The sequence below is a fragment of the Rhinopithecus roxellana genome, chromosome 1 (genome assembly GCF_007565055.1).
Source record: "Rhinopithecus roxellana isolate Shanxi Qingling chromosome 1, ASM756505v1, whole genome shotgun sequence".
Lineage (NCBI taxonomy): Eukaryota > Metazoa > Chordata > Mammalia > Primates > Cercopithecidae > Rhinopithecus > Rhinopithecus roxellana.
In genome coordinates, this window is record NC_044549.1 from 72,008,026 (window position 1) to 72,024,612 (window position 16,587).

The window sequence follows — 16,587 nt, forward strand, 5'->3', positions numbered from 1 at the left end:
AGTATGATAGTAAAGTTACATAAATTGTTTAGAAATTCTTATACACATAGAAAAAGCATGAGGAAGAAAAGAGAATGATGAACCCAAAATTCAGAAGAATAGTTTCCTTTCATAAAAGCTCCATGAGTTCAGGGCTTCTTGTCTGTTTTATTTTTAATTGTACTGTTTTCCAGTGCCTAGAACATTACTTGACACGTAACAGTCACTCAAATAAACACTTTTGAAGAAATAAATAAGAGGAAAGGGGGATTAATATGGGCAGCTGCAGTAGGACTGGAAAGGTTTTATTACTTGAACTGGATGATGGATACACAGGGTGTATGTAACAATATTCTGTATACTACATGGATGTGAGTATATAGACTTTTATATTATTAAATGTTATAATTTTTTTTTTTTTGAAAACAGGGTCTTACTCTGTCACCCAGGCTGGAGTGCAGTGGTACAATTCTGGCTCACTGCAGTCTTGACCTCCTTGGGCTCAGGTGATCCTCCCACCTCAGCCTCCTGAGTAGCTGGGTCTACAGTTGTGCACTACCACACCTGGCTAATTTTTTGTATATGTTTTGCAGAGACAAGATTTCACCATGTTGCCCAGGTTTGTCTCAAACTCCTGGGCTCAAGCAGCCCTCCAATCTCAGCCCCCAAAGTGCTAGGATTACAGGCATGAGCCACTGTACCCATCCATAGAATGTTATAAATTTTAAAATTAAAAAATACATTGTTGAACTTCCATATTGAACATATTACCAAAGTGAGGAAAAAAACAGACATCCTCACTCCATCCCTCAGACCCAACTTCCTGTTGCCTCTGCCTTGGGTCTTTACATTTGCCCTCATAGGAAGAGGGTAGGAGCAATGGGTATAGGGTTGGTGAGTCACAAAATGAGCCTCAGAGAGTTTGGTTATTCTCATATTTTAGGTAAAAAGTTGAGTTAAAAAGATCATTTTAAATTACAATTTTACATCAAAATGACCATGTTGCTACGTCCTGCCTTGTCCTGGGTAAGAGCTAAAGAGAGAAAAAGAAACAGATGGGCAGGTCCATTTGGGGTGGACTTGAGGTCATGGATAGCTTTTAAGATAGAGAAGCATTTTATTCTATTTCTTTCCTTTCTTTAGCTCCAGACATAGAGTTTACAATATATATATAAGTCTCTTTCAAATGAGTCAGTAAAGAAAAGCCAGTACCAAGATGTCCCCAAAATATAATCTTAGAAAAAGGAGAAAAATGGCCCACTCTAATCACATGACAGCTGGCCCAAAACACCATTTCCCTAGCACCATGAGGATCAGCTGAGATCAACCCTAATTTTAGTTTCTTTTACACATTTTTTTTTTTTGTCTTTCAAAAATAAACCATCTGTTTAAACAACTTGGAGGGTGAATGTTCTTATTAGTCTTCCTGTTTCCACAGAGTATCTTAGTTTATTCCAGCAAGTTCTGGCTGAATGCCTATGATGTGCCTAGCACCTTAAACATGTGTGGACAGCAGTAGGTTCTAGTTCAAAAGCAGCTCAAATACAGACACCTCCACCACAACCTACTTCATGAGTTAAGGAGCTGCGAAATTTCACTTACTGCCATATTATGGAAAAGTCTACTTTGGTATTGTTGAATGTCATATGTGAGGTATGGAGTTTAATGCAAAGGACTAGGAATTGCATATTTTTTGATTTGGAAAGAGAGGGGAAAAACATGCAAACTAAGCCATCAGTGCTGATAAATGCAAAGACTTCCTGCTCACTCTGAGAAGCATATCCTTATGGCTGAAGTTCACCAGGGGAGATGCTGGGAGCTGATGACTAAGCAATACTCTAATCCCACTCTGGTGTGCAACCTGTTCCTGAACTTGGACAAGCCTAGGTTTGGTTTTCACATATGTACCATAAAACGAGCATCCTTAAGGTTTCACCTAGCTCTTTGCTTCTCTTCTATTACTTTTGTATCTTCTATACATACACACAGTTACACACACACACACACACACACACACACCCCTCTTAGATGAGTGTCTTCAAATAGTTTTAGCAAACATTTCTAGAGGATCCAGCTGGAGGTCTCAAACATAGAAACTCTGAGAGAATCATTTGAAACATATGTTAATTGAATTACTGCATGAATAACTGAGCTCATTTATTCAATATAAATTTATGCTATTTTGAGAACATGGTTAATGTCTCCCAAACTTCAATTATTTACACATCACTATTATGAATTGTGCTATATACTGTGCATAATTTGGAGCATTTCAGTTTTTCTTTAAAATGTCTCATTTTTACTCAAATGTAGTTTTAAAGCAAATGCTATATTACTCTTATAAAAAGAAAACCAATACTAGTTGGGAAATATTTCTTTAGGGAGATATAAAGAACAGTTAACTATAAGAGAAAACATTGATAAACGTGTATAGTAAGAACTTTTATTCATTATGAAAACTTAAAGATACTGAAAGGTAAATTGCAGACTGCAACAAGATAATCTGCAGTAGGTACACACAATCTACAAATAATTTGAATCAAAATATGCTAAAGTGACTAAAAATCAGCAAGAGTAGCACAAACAAGTCTAAAGAAAAATGAGCACAAAACAGAAATAGGCCTTTCACAGAAGAGATAAACACATGTATGCAATAGATGCATGAATAAATTTTTAGTGTTATTAGTGATGAGGAAAATACAAATCTAGATTAGATGAGATACCATTTTATAGATACTTGAGAAGCCCAAATGTAAAATGCTGACAATGCCACGTATGGGAAAGGATGTAGAACCACAGGATTTCATATTTGTTACTGGTAGGAGTATAAGTTGGTGCCATCCCATTGGATTCGAGTTTGGCATTATCCATACCCATTATCCCCTCTCCATATCCATTATCCATTATTCCCATACTCTCTGACCCAGAAGTTCTACCCCGTTGAAAAGCTTGCACACACTCAGGAGAGATGCACACGAGTGTTCAGAGCACTGCTGCTCACAGCGGCAAAAGCCTGTAGATAACCCAGGTGCTCATCGATCGGCGAGTGGGTGCGTAAACTGTAGTATATTCATAAATGGAATGAAATATGGCAATCAAACCAAATGACCTGCAGCAACATCAACAATATGGATACTATCAGCAATATATTAAGTGAAAAAAGTTCCTAAATATTGTGTAAGCATGATACCCTTTTTATAAAGTTTAAAACAACCAAACATAAGGAAATAAAGCTTAGAGATAAATATAGAGGCAATTAAAAAATTTAAAAAGAAGGCAGGAGAATGGTGAGCATGGCACACAGGGTCAGATAGAGGGATGCAAAAGGACAGAACAGGTGTGGTATTGATAGATGAATAATGTCCACGACTGTGAAGATCTTAGCTTTTCTCTTGCATGGTGAGTTTAGGGGTACTGATTACGGTATAAAATAACTAGCAAAATAAATACAAGTGGGTGAGGAAAGGACCAATAACGGCTGTGTCATGGAATAAGTGTTGTAGTTAATCCAAATCTGTGCATCTGAGGTTCTTGAAGAAAACAAGCTTGTTATAAAGAGAAAGTATGTATTTCAAAAAGTAGAACAATTTTAAAAAGCTTTAAAGAGAGTATCTGTGAAATCATTCTCTGTACCATCAGTGCTGTACACAGTATGGAAATCACTGCCCTGTCATATGACAGTGAGTAAAAGACTGCTTCTTCTCTCAAGAAATTTATGGCTGGTAGGGGAGGCACAAACGTGGGTAATTATAGTAGAATCCATGAAGTGATAGGATAATCATAAAGAAGTAAGAGCACATGGCAGGGGGCATGAAACCAGCCTGGGAATGGCCGAAGTCATCCTAAGAGGATGTAAAAGCTAACCTTGCGCTTCAAACAGACAGATATTTTAGGCAGGGAAACCCCATGCATAAGAACTTGAAGGTAGAATATTTGAGTTGCTAAAAGTTGTTCCATTTCACTGGAGCAGGGAAACATGGGAGTGAAAAGGGAGAGAAATGCGGCTTGGGAATTTGATAGGGGCCTCATCATTAGGAGCCTTGGACAATATATGGTACTCTTTGGGCCTTATTTTGAGAGCTGCAGGAAGTCACTGAAGAGTTTAAGCCAGGGAGTGATATAATTAGATTTTTCCCTTCACAAAAAGCAGGACCAGAGGCAGAAAGCATCAGTTAGATGAGGTAGAAGCTGGGTCAGTTGTCCAGGTGAGCCATGGTGGTGACTGTGAGTATTGACAGTCAGGATGGAGAGATGTAGGCAGATTAGGGAGTTATCGAGGAGGTGGAATTGGTAAGACTCAAAGATCAATTGGATATAGGGATCAAATAAGAGGGGAATATCGAGAATAATTTTCTGTATAGGCAGCTAAGGAGATAGTAGTGACAGACACTGAGACTTAGGCAGTTGGGAGAAAGAACATGGAAATCTTCCTAAATGACGCATCCCATTTGGCTAGACATTTGTTCACAGTATCTCAAAGTCTTCACAGATGAAGCTGACATCTCTCCAACCAAGTCTGATTTACAGGCTCTAGAAATGACAGATATCCTGTTCTTGTTTCTAAACACCTGGACTGAATTATTAAAAGACACTCCTCACAGCTACCATGTGAGGAGCCTTTAAATAAAGGTTTTCCAAATCCATGAGCTAACATTATAAAAGCTGTTTCACTTGACTTTCAAAGTAGTTCCTAGATTCATTATTTCCATAGCAAAAAGTTTAGGAGTAATGCTAACTATTTGTGCCATTGACTTCCAGACTATAAAATGAAGTCAGAGTTCCTCTGAAATTATTTTTCTTATTTTAAAGGTAAAATAATGACCTAAGTATGGCTATATTGCACGGCAGCTAAGTAATGAAATCTTTTGCTTTGGGTTCAACATAAAACAACCGCACATTTTCCTTTCATATTATGGGTCATAAACATGTAAAGAAACCAAGGTGAATTTCCTATAAAATGATTGCCAAAATGAAATTTTCTGATGGTTTGTTTAAAAAAGGGAATGCATGGACCTATCTTCCGTAAGAGTACTATAAAACAGCCAGGACTGTGGTCATTTTTATAGATAATTCCGAGAAACCTTTAAAGCAAGATGGTCAGGGGAGTGATACATTGCCAGGATGTAGGAAATACTGGCCCATTACCTCCAGATCAGTCCCTGAGGGTTACTGTTCATATTTGGCCTTGGGGACAGGAGTCAATAAGAATTCATGTTCATAATACTTTATATATTCACATGCAGGCAGAAGGAAGGCTAAGGGAAATAGAAATAGCTTATTACATAGCATATAATAAGGACCATTAATATCAGCTGCCAATTCTGACACTAATAATGTGTGTGTTTATGTGGATTGTAGCGTCATGTGGTAGTTAGTAGAATGGAGTTTGGTGTTAGAGAGATTGAAGTCAAATTGTAGCTTTGCCACTTAAGAAGCAATGTGATTTTAAACATGTTATCTAAACTCTCTGACCTTATTTTCTTCAATGGGACAATGTAGCTTTTCCTTCAGTTTAATGAGTAAATACGTGCAAAGACTCTAGACCAATATATCATAAGCATTCAATAAATGGAGATAATGTAAGTAAAGGAACATAAATACATTCTAATGATTCTTAGCAGGCTAAAATATGATATTAGATCTAGGTGCCCAGTGTAACCAAAACATTGTAAAATACTCCTTACCTTTGTGGATGGTTGATTTTTTTAACATAATCTACAGTAAGCATAATAATATCGTATTTCATTGACTCCAAGATGTGTATTTTGTATATTTAAATGAGAAGTGTTGACTTTGCCTGCACACACATATCAAAACCTGTGCAAAGAATGGCAGCAGATTGGAAGAAAACTTTAGATCCAAAAATGGAACATTCTTTTAAGAAACACTACACCATCAATGCCCTTGCTGACATGGAGAATGATACTATGAAAAGACAGACACTGGTGAACTTGATCTAAAACATGATTAAGAAAAGCTGGACTCCTCTGCTTTTCTTTTTTTCATGTGCACAGACGTAATGTTAGATAAATATGTATATGTATGTATATATATCACTAGGACTGTTTATTAAATAGAGCACTTTTGATCAATATGAAATAAAAATTCTAATGGTAAAGCTCAGTGTTACAGTTTGTCAGCCTGTGCTCATTGTATTGGCACATACACAATGGACTGTCTTACAACTGACGACAACTTAGCTTTATGGAAATACTGTAAACCCAGAAAGTAAGGACAATCGAGAAAATTTAAAGAAGTTAAAAAACTGAGTTGATAAAGGAAGACACATCTGGGTTCAATCTCAGCTCCTTCATTTCCAGTTATGTTAACTTTGGACAAATGACAATCCTTCTAAGTCTCTGTAAAACGACAGTTTTACTTAAGTCATTGAGTAAATTGTGTGGGTTAAATGAAATAACATAAATAAAATGTTTAACACCATATTTGTGAAGTATTTCAATACTACAATAAATAATTGGTATTACAGGCTGAGTATCCCTTATCCAAATTCTTGGGAACAGAAGTGTTGTGGGTTTTGATTTTGGAATATTGGCATATATAAGTTCATATTTGTATGAATTTATATTTCATGTATGCCCTATACGTGTAGCAGGTAATTTTATGTAATACTTTAAGTATTTTTGTGCATGAAAGAAAGCTTTCACTTTGTTTTGACTGGGACCCATCACATGAGGTCAGGTGTGGAATTTTCCATTTGTGGTGTCATCATGATGCTCAAAAGCTTTGGATTTAGGAGCATTTCAGATTTTGGGTTTTTAGATTAGGGATGCTTAACCTGTATTGTTATTGTGGTAATAAACCATCAACTGGTAAACAGGAGGAATAAATGACTGTCAATCAAAAAAGTAGAGCTCTATGTACTAACATTCTTAGAAAACCATTGTCATTAACAGGGATTTCAAACAAGGCTTAAACTGGGAGACTTAAATGCGCATACACTAACCCCAAGATGTACAATTGAACTGCTTCATATGTAGGCAATTATGAAGAATGTTCTAGGGTGAATAGTGCTTCATTTAACAGTGGTTAATGAGATGCTAGTATGTTACAGATACCTATGCCTTTCTTAAGAGCTTCCCTTACTGATTCTCAAACTTAAGATTTCATTTAAAGAAAAAATAATTGTAGTCTCTGGTGTTGACTTGAATCATTTTATGTTACCTAAATGTATACATATAAAACTAGATGTAAACAATTAAAAAGGTCATATTAAATCAGAGGAAAAATTAAAGCAACACAAAACCAATAAAATAAAAAATGACTGCATTTGTTAAATGTAGTTGCAAAGTTGTTTTGCTGAAACCTAGTAGCTGTTTGCTGCATGAGCATGGTGGTTTTGTTGTTGTTGTTGTTTTTGAGACAAAGTCTTGCTTTGTCACCCAGGCTGGAGTGCACTGGCACGATCTTGGCTCACTGGAACCTCCACATCCCAGGTTCAAGTGATTCTCCTGCCTCAGCCTCCCCAGTAGCTGGGATTACAGGTGCATATCAGCATGCCTGGCTAATTTTTGTATTTTTCATAGAGACAGAGTTTTACATGTTGGCCAGGCTGGTATCAAACTCCTGACATCAAGTGATCCAGCTGCCTCGGCCTCCCAAAGTGCTGGGATTACAGGCGTGAGCCACTGCGCCAGGCTATGAGCATGGTTTTGACTGAACAAAAATTCCTTTGAAGGCAGAGACTACCATGACAAATACCAGAGGCTGGGAAGGGTGTGGGGGTTGAGGGAGGGATGAAGAGAGACTGGTTAATGGGTACAAACATACAGTTAGATAGAGGGAATATGGCCTAATGTTCAATAGTGGAATAGGGTAACTACAGTTAATAACAATCTATTGTATATTTCAAAATAAATATCTAGAAGAGAGGACTTGAAATATTCCCAGTGCAAAGAAATGGTAACTACTTGAGGTGATGGATAGTGCTAAATACCCTGATTTGATCACTGTACACTATATACCTGTAACAAAACATCACATGTAGCCCATAAACATGTACAAATACCATGTATCAATTTAAAAAATATAGATGCTCACTTAGAAAAAATAGATTCATTTGAGATCAGCCCATCTGAAACACTGAGTTGGGTGTGATGAGCCATTTTCCTATCACGTTTCTCTATTTAAACCACTGGAAAACTTTATCCCTTATATGACGTACATTTATTAAGTCTGCGTTGATTCTATTCTCATTGTCCTGTAATAAATACAGTGTAGTTCCGATACAATCATAAAGCTAAATGCAAATAAAGGCATCACCTTATCCATTGCTTTGTAACATTATCCATTGTAACACCACAATACTCAGGGTCTTAAGACAGCAATAATCTCAGTCAGGCCTCTGCAAACTGTCTCATATGTTTTGACTCTGTGTCTCCACCCAAATCGCATGTTGAATTGTAATTCTCAGTGTTGGGGCAGAGGCCTGGTGGGAGATGATTGGACCACCGGGGTGGATTTCCCCTTTGCTGTTCTCATGATAGTGAGTTCTCACAAGATCTGATGTTTTAAAAGTGTGTGGCACTTCCCCCTTCGCTCTCTCTCCTGCTGCTATGGTAAGATGTTAAGATGCATTTCTTTCCCCTTTGCCCTCTGCCATGATTGTAAGTTTCCTGAGACCTTCTAGTCATGCTTCCTGTTAAGCCTGCAGTACTCTGAGTCAATTCAACCTCTTTTCTTCATAAGTTACTCAGTCTCAGGTAGTTCTTTATAGCACTGTGAAAACTGACCAATATACCATCATCTTATGAAGGCAGACCATTAGGATCTAGGTGGTTTCAGACTGACTAGCAGGGCACACTTGACTCATGGTGGGCAAGATATGCATTAGGGCCTCTCTTCCATAAGCAATTCACTTATCCATCTCTGCCGCTGAGAAGAGTCAGAAAGTGTGGCTCCACTGGTCCTTTTTGGTCTCTAGTCACTGGCAGAGCTGATGTGTTTCTACTTCCCGCTGACTTTGAAAGGAGCCTTGGCCTGCCTGTCCCTGTGTCTGGCAAGCTTTCCTGTCCTTGTATTTCCCAGCTGTCAGTTTAGCTCCCGTGGCTTGAGGCTGCCATCCAGAAAGAAACAGGGAAGGTGAGAGAGGCAAGACCTATCTTGCCTCCCATAGACAATTCAGACACCCTGAACGTTTCCTCTCTGCAGGGAGGGCATCTCTTAACCTAGTACCCTTGAATGCTGTCTGGAAGAGGAGGGAAAGGCTTCCAGATCCCTGAATGCCAGAGATGAACTTTCCCCATTCTGGCCTCTCCCTGTTGTCTTGGGCACAGTTAGCATGATCAACTTTTGTCTATATTTGAGATAATAATGTTAATGACTGAGATGTGTCCTGCAATTCACCCATGACGTTCCCATAATCTGTGCTGGCTTTTATATTAGTAAAGGACTCATATTAAAAACACTTCATTGAAACAGCAGAGGTGTTGACTACTCAGAATGGATGCTGGTCATTGGGATGGAGCAGGGTCCTGGGGGCCCCCTGTGATGCTAAACCTTAACCCTTTAATTGATTAATTGTGGGGAGGTCAGGAATCCTGAAGGGAGAGGGAGATAGTCTCTGGACAGTGCAGTTTGCGAACTGGTCTGGAAATATTTTAGAACTTTGATATCTGTGCATCTATACTGGTGATGCCTGTATGTGGTGTGGTGTGCATATATCCTAAAACAACAGGGTGTTTGCTGAGAAAGAATTGGTGGACCAGGACCAAATTTCATCACCCCGTGCTTTCACTTGCTGTGTGACTTTGGGGAAGTCATGTCATTCCCTGTACCTCAGCTTTTCCATCATGCTAAGTGATGTTGAGGCTTCTTCCCAGTTGTAACATTAATTTTCAGTTTTAAAGCCGTGATCCAGGCACCGTTCTTATTCTTTGCTACAAAGAACAGTCAAGATTGTGATTGAGCACCTGGGTCATTCTACTTGGTCTGAGCCCTGCTGAGTTATCCAGGGAAGCTCTGTAAGTTTTCTACGCCCCATTTGACTTATACCACACAGGGTTGTGATGGGGGTTAGAGGGGCTGATGCCGGAAAAGTACTCAGTACCTTGCTTGGTCCAGCAACACACAATAGGTGTTAGTTCCTACTAGATTTAATGGCTAGAGTGGGGTCAAGAGATGCAGAACATTGTTCTTCATTTTTCAAGCCCATCCATGATGCTGAGGTTATTTTTCAAGTGCAACCTGCTCTAGCTCCTGAGTTCCACTCCAGGTGTTAATGGAGCATTGAGACAGAGGGGGAGCCATGGCATCAGGCCATGTCCTCGGAGCGTGTGCCAGGCGTGGCCCAAGGGCCCATTCTCTGATGTCTCAATCTATTCAGCAGGACTCTACCCCATGCCAACTTTGTCTAAGCCACAATTTTTTTTGAATTCATGGCGTAGTGAGATGTTCAGCAAATACTTCTGCCTTTTATTGGAATTTGGAAGTGGTATTTCTAGGGCTCTTCATTTCAGATGTTCTCTTTGTCCATTTGGAGGTGCGATTAGACCAGAGAGTGGTTGGGGCTCTGGACAGACCACCTCCCAGTCAGAATTTTCCTCCTAAATTCTAATCTGAAGGACATCAGCATGTAAAAGAACAGTGGAGACTTAGAATTTCAATAAAAAGGAGAATAAATGGACACATTGGTAAATTATAATTTGTTGTAAGGCAATTGAAGTCCTAGGAATTTAGTGGCTGATATTCTTCAAGGGTCCAGGAAATGTGTTGACTTTAGGCTTGGCTGGTTTCAGAACTCTAGGCTTGTGTTTTACCAATTTATTAATCCCAGCCAAAACATAACATTTCACATCAGTCCAGCAAAACCTCAGGTGGAATTCTCATGGGTCTAACTTGAGATATGTGTCCTTCTCTGATCCTACTGACAGCAAAGGGAAACAGTGCTCTGACTGGCTGAGCTGAGGCCACAGACCGTATCCCCTTGGGACGATACAGCTGAACAGATGCAAATCAAGCAGCTCTCCAGGGAAAAAAGGAAGCGTTAAAAGGAATTATTAAGTTCCGACTTCCCATACTAAGAATAGGGGAAAGGCTGGCTACCGCAAAGGAAATTAGAGGGTTTGTTCCTGAAGAAGCCAGTCAAAACCAACAGATTCCATTACAAGCAAGGGTTTAGAATGAAGGAAGCCATCAACGCACACAGTTCCACCAAAAAATGGGTATTTGGAAACTTTAGTGAAACAGCCGGATAAACCTAGTGTCACTTTTGACAAATCACTTTTCTGCACTCTTTTTCTTACAGCAAAGTCCTCGAGGTTCATTCATTCAGCAAGCCTCTGTCCAGCCTTTACCATGTGCTGAGTGAGAAGCTGAGGATAAGGAAGAGAAAGACCCCCAAGAAACTCTAATGTCTGGCTGAAAGCTGAAGCATGACGCAACTTTGCTATAGTTCTCTCCAACAAGGATTTGTATATTTTCACTTTCTCCTCAAGCAACACCTGGACCTGCTCCTTTCCCTCAGTCTCCAAGTTCCTTTATGAAATAGGGTGTACCATCAGAGATGCAGGTAAGAAACCTGAACTGCATGGCCTCACATAAACCCCACCACACTTCTGTCCTAGGCTCCTTCCCCGCAACAGGTGTAAAGACAAAAGGCTCATTGTCCTTTGGAGCCTATAGGATAAACAGAAAGAACATGTCCTTGCTGGTTAATCTGCCGGTGATAAAGAGTATTGTTTTATCTCCTGCCATCTCCACGTTCCAAGGGATGAATTCTATTGTGACACAAAGTCGCTTTGTCCTTCAAACCCACTGAGATGTTTAAATTGGCCTTTTGTATATTCCTTGGTTGTCACAATCAGAGCATTGAGTTGTTATAATGTGTTGAGAGGATCTTTCCCCCACAACAGGGAGACCATCATCTAGAGAGATGCTATGATGCTGAGAAATAATGTGCTTCTCTTCAGCTTTTTTTTTTTTTTAACTAAGACTTATTTTTTGAGCAGTTATAGGTTCAGAGAAAAATTGAAGAGAAAGTACAGAGAGTTCCCATCTTCGCTCTCACCCCTTTCAACTCTGTTTCCATACATTTGCTACAGTTGATGAGCCAACAGCTATATGATATTAACTAAAGTGCACAGTTTATTTTACGGTTCACATTCTATGGGTTTTGTCAAATATATGATAACCTGTATCCTCCATTATAATACAATACAGAAGAATCTCACCGCCCTAAAAATCTCCTGTGTTCCTCCTGTTCATCCCTCCCTCCCATTCCCCAGGGAACCACTGATCTTTTTACTGTCTCCAGTTTTGCCTTTTTCAGCATGTGAGGTAGTTGGGAGTCCTACAGTACATAGCCTTTTTAGATGGATGTCTTTCACATAGCATATACATTGAACTTTCCTCCATGACTTTGTGTGGCTCAATAGTTCATTTCTTTCTGTCGCTGCTTAGCTCCTGCTTAATTTTCAAAGTGTTTAATGTAAGGAAGTGGTATAGTCCAGGTGCAGTGGCTCAATGCCTGTAGTCCCAGCACTTTGGGAGGCCGAGGCAGGTGGATCACTTGAGCCCAGGAGTTTGAGACCAGCCTGGGTAACATGGCAAAACCCTGTCTCCTTAAAAAATACAAAAATTAGCTGGAAATGGTAGTGTGTGCCTGTAGTCCCAGCTACTTAGGAGCCTGCGGTGGGAGGATTGCTTGAGCCCAGGAGCTAGAGCCTGTAGTGAGCCATGATTGTGCCACTGCACTTCAGCCTGGGTGACAGAGGGAGATCCTGTCTCAAAAACACAAAACACTTCCTCAAACATGATGCAAGCCACACAGGACATTTGGCCTGCATATGAAGGACAGTGTAGATGCTCATTAAATTAGTCCCGACTGATCAAGGAGGGAAGGAGAGGGTCAATCTTATCATATGTGGGCTGTGAAAGAACACAAAGAACACAGAGCTGTAGAAGGAAGCTGACTTAGTTAGGGTCAAGCATGATGGGGGAGATTAGGAACCGTGTGCAATCTAATGGAACCACAGATAGCACTTCTAGTACCTTTTCCTTTTGGCCCTGCCCCTGCTGAGACAGGGCTACTGCTAATAACTCACGTTCTTCTCTTATCCCCTCTCAAACAGCCCATTTCCTGAGCAAGTATATGCTTTGTAAGGTCATTAGTGGTCAACACGGTTTCCAAGTTTAGTGAACAATTACTTTCAGATAAAACTGAAGGTTACAAAATCACTTTCTCTCTCTCCCTCTCCTTATCCTACCTCTCACTTCCAATAAAATGACTTATCTACTAATTACAAATACCTCAAGAGTGGAAGAAATCCATATCCATAACATGGAGAACTAGCTATATACCCTTGGCATCACTTTTTATCCTACTTTTACTTTTTACTGACTTTCATTTACTGAACAAAGCCTCCTTTGCCAAAGGCAGGGTAAATAAACTCAGTCACATCCTGTCTTCCTTACATCTCTGTTTATCCATAAACTGTCGAAGATACAGATGAAAATCCACTAAAGCATGCTTGAAGCAGTTACACGAAGGCCAAATAAGATAGGAATGGAAACACCTGATGTTAAGGGAAGCTACCACCTAAAATGATACTGAGCTGGCCCATGTAATGACATGAAAAAATAAAATAAAAGATAAACAAAAGATGACTAACTGCTACAGTTAGGAATGGACTCATTTGTGTAAAGAAGCAGTAATGAAAAAGACATTAACAGCAATATAAGAAAGTGTCTGTATAGTTAGTGGGAAGAAGATAAAGCTTAGAGATTAAGAGCACAGACTTGGGAATGAGAGTAGATTTCAAACCTGGCTCCACCTTTTGCCTTTTTACTTTTAACTGGACAACTCAATTAACCACGCCAAACCTCAATTTCCACATGTGTAAAATGGGATAAATTAATACGTTTCTGAGTATTATTTTTTGAAGATATAATGACATAAAACATATAAAAAGTACTTAGTGTTTGACTTCAGGTAGATTTTCATTGAGAGTTAGCTCTTATCTTTAGTATGTTAGTAAGGATCTTGAACCAAGGGGTATAGAGCATACAGTACTATGCAAAATTTATCTCCATGAAACCTTGTTTTTTCCTCCAGAACACCCTGGGAGGTTAAGATTCTGCTAAAAACAGTTTGGGAAATGCTGCTTTAAAGAAACAGAATACTTTGGGGGAAAAGGAACTGTCTTGAATAGAAAATTAGAAGTTTGAAAGTGGTGCTTGTGGCTGCTCCTGTAACTTTAGGGCATGAGGTTTGGGGACAGGATTGATTGCAGCATCAGTACAGTCCTCATTTCTATGGAGAATCAGATTACATTTATATCATTGCTACTTGACGGTAGCTTTTCTGGGACCCAACTAAAACAAAGACTCCTTGCCCAAGTTGGTTGCAAACTTTGCAAAGGAAAGTCTTTTTTTTTGACCCGTCTCCAGGTGTGAGACAAAATAGCAAATGTAAGAATCTATGTTTGGTCATTTCTGCTTTCCAGCATAATTTCACAAAGCCCTTAACTCTGACAACATGCAGCTCTCCGGAGGGATGCTCTGAAGACAAAACCCACACACCCGCAATGTCTCTTGCCTGAGTCACTATACTCTTTAAGAGGTAAAGGGCCCTAGTCCTTGCCTTTTTTTTACACTCAAGATAATGTCCAGCCAAGTTAGTAATTATGCTTCTGTAATCTCTACCCAGGTGTCCTCTCACACCCAAACCTTGCTGCGATTTTGCACATACTGAATATTCACCCCCTATATGTAAACTATGAATTGAAATATTGCCCTATTATGAACTAAATTAATACCCAGGCTCAGTCTATAGTCCTTGTAAGACTTCTGAATGTAACTAACTCTAATTCTTTAAAAGCTTGACTTTTTTCTTTAGTCAACAGGCAACAGGCCTCTGTCTTCTCTACCCTACTGCTGGGTCAAAATTTCCCCTTGTGTCTCATGAACATAGAATCCATCACCTGCCCCTTGGGGAGGTACTATGAGCCTGGAAGAAGCATTCTGAGCCTCTCTGGGGAAGAGTAAGCTGCTTGCAAAGTTATGGGTATTTTGTGATCTGTTATAGATGGATAATTCAAGGTGCAGGCTCACAGCTTGATTTTTTTTTTAAAAGGAAGGCAGCTTAGCAGTGAAACTGATTTTCCACAACTCCCAAAGTGGTATTGCAATAAATCTGTGAATTTAATCAGCCTCCTCTGTTGAGGCAATCTCTTCTAATTGGGTTCTTGTGAGGGATAATAGACATGATGACAAAAATACTTCATCTCTGGAAAGGAAGCCAGAGTCTCATCAATAATCCTGATAGTAAAGATCCCATCCTCCAGAGAAATGGAGCACAGGCCTCCAGTGCAAACCCCAGTACCATGCTCACCCTGTGTTAGGGAATATTTGCCTTTTAGGTGATGATTTTGTCTCCCTGCTTCCTGCTCAACAGCAGGAAAATTAAAACCTTCAAATGTGACTATCTTCAGGACCATATTGGCCAAGTAACTCCGCAGACTACTGAGTGGGTTTCTAGAAGTATTCCAGAAGATTGCAGTGGAGTCATGGGGAACTGCATTATGAAGAAAACAAAGCTGGAAATAGAATCCAAACTTCATGATTTTGTTTCCTTTCCCTGCCTCTGGTAGGCAATTCCCACTCTCCTATGTTACTCCCTGACAGTTATAGTGGGGCTTAGAGGGGTCCCTGTCTGGAATGTAACACACACAGCTGATGGCTGTCAGCTGGCAAAGCAACCCAGTGAAGACAGAGCATATTGGAGCTAGATGCCACTTGCTTCTCAATCATTGGACAAATATGACCTCCAGATCTGGTTTTGTCTGTCCTAGGTGGGTGGGGTGGAGAGAGGGAAATAGATAGCATTCTTGGAGGCTGACCTTTCCAAGTTGCTCATCCCATTTAAAGGGTTTGGAGAACAATGGCAGATGCATCCTAGGTTTTTCTATCCTGGAAAATGAGAGAAGCAAAGCATGGTAATTGAGTTAGAAGTGGGGAAAAAAAATTTCACAAGGGAGTCATCTGTCCCAGTCCCACCCAACTTAGCCTGACGTTCCTCTACCCTCTTCATTCTCTGCATGAAAACATTCTCGACACATCCCCTCATCCCTCATGGCTGGACACTGATGGTCAGCAGATCACTTTGGTGATTAACACAGGAACTCACCTCTAGTCAGCACCCACCGGGCCAAAAATGGAGGAAGAACTGTGAAAAATGCCATCTTCCCTACAAAAAGTGCCACAAACACTCAGTGGTTCAACAAAGAGCTAGTGTGTTTCAACTCGTTAGCCTCAGGCCCCACTAGCCTGTGAATAGGGGCACTGATGGGGCAGAGATGCGATAAAATCCCAGTTTCCCTTGTTTCAGTCCCAAGTTGTGGTTTTTCCGTTTCCTCTCACTGGACAGCTTCAGTATGAATTGCTCCCAAAACCAACAGTAAAATTTAACCTCCACTCCTTGCAGGAAAAGGAGATCCTCATCTCTTCGGGGAATTTGCTTTTGGTGCAAGTCTTGCTGACGTTGGCATGCCTCTCATACACACAAAAGCTGTGGGGCTTTCCAGATGATGCTCATGTACACTAGAGGCTCCCAACAAAGTGGGTCCCTGGACAAGAAGCATCAGCTGAACC

At 40.0% G+C, this 16,587-nt stretch overlaps 1 long non-coding RNA gene across 1 annotated transcript in view; it reads left to right on the forward strand.

Annotated features, from left to right (window-relative positions):
• The window catches only part of LOC104660496, a 325,315-nt gene that overhangs the window by 103,822 nt on the left and 204,906 nt on the right, over positions 1 to 16,587 (forward strand). The window contains exon 2 of the long non-coding RNA XR_004055024.1: positions 11,243 to 11,506. This is a non-coding gene — a long non-coding RNA (uncharacterized LOC104660496). The remainder of the gene's footprint in view (positions 1 to 11,242; positions 11,507 to 16,587) is intronic.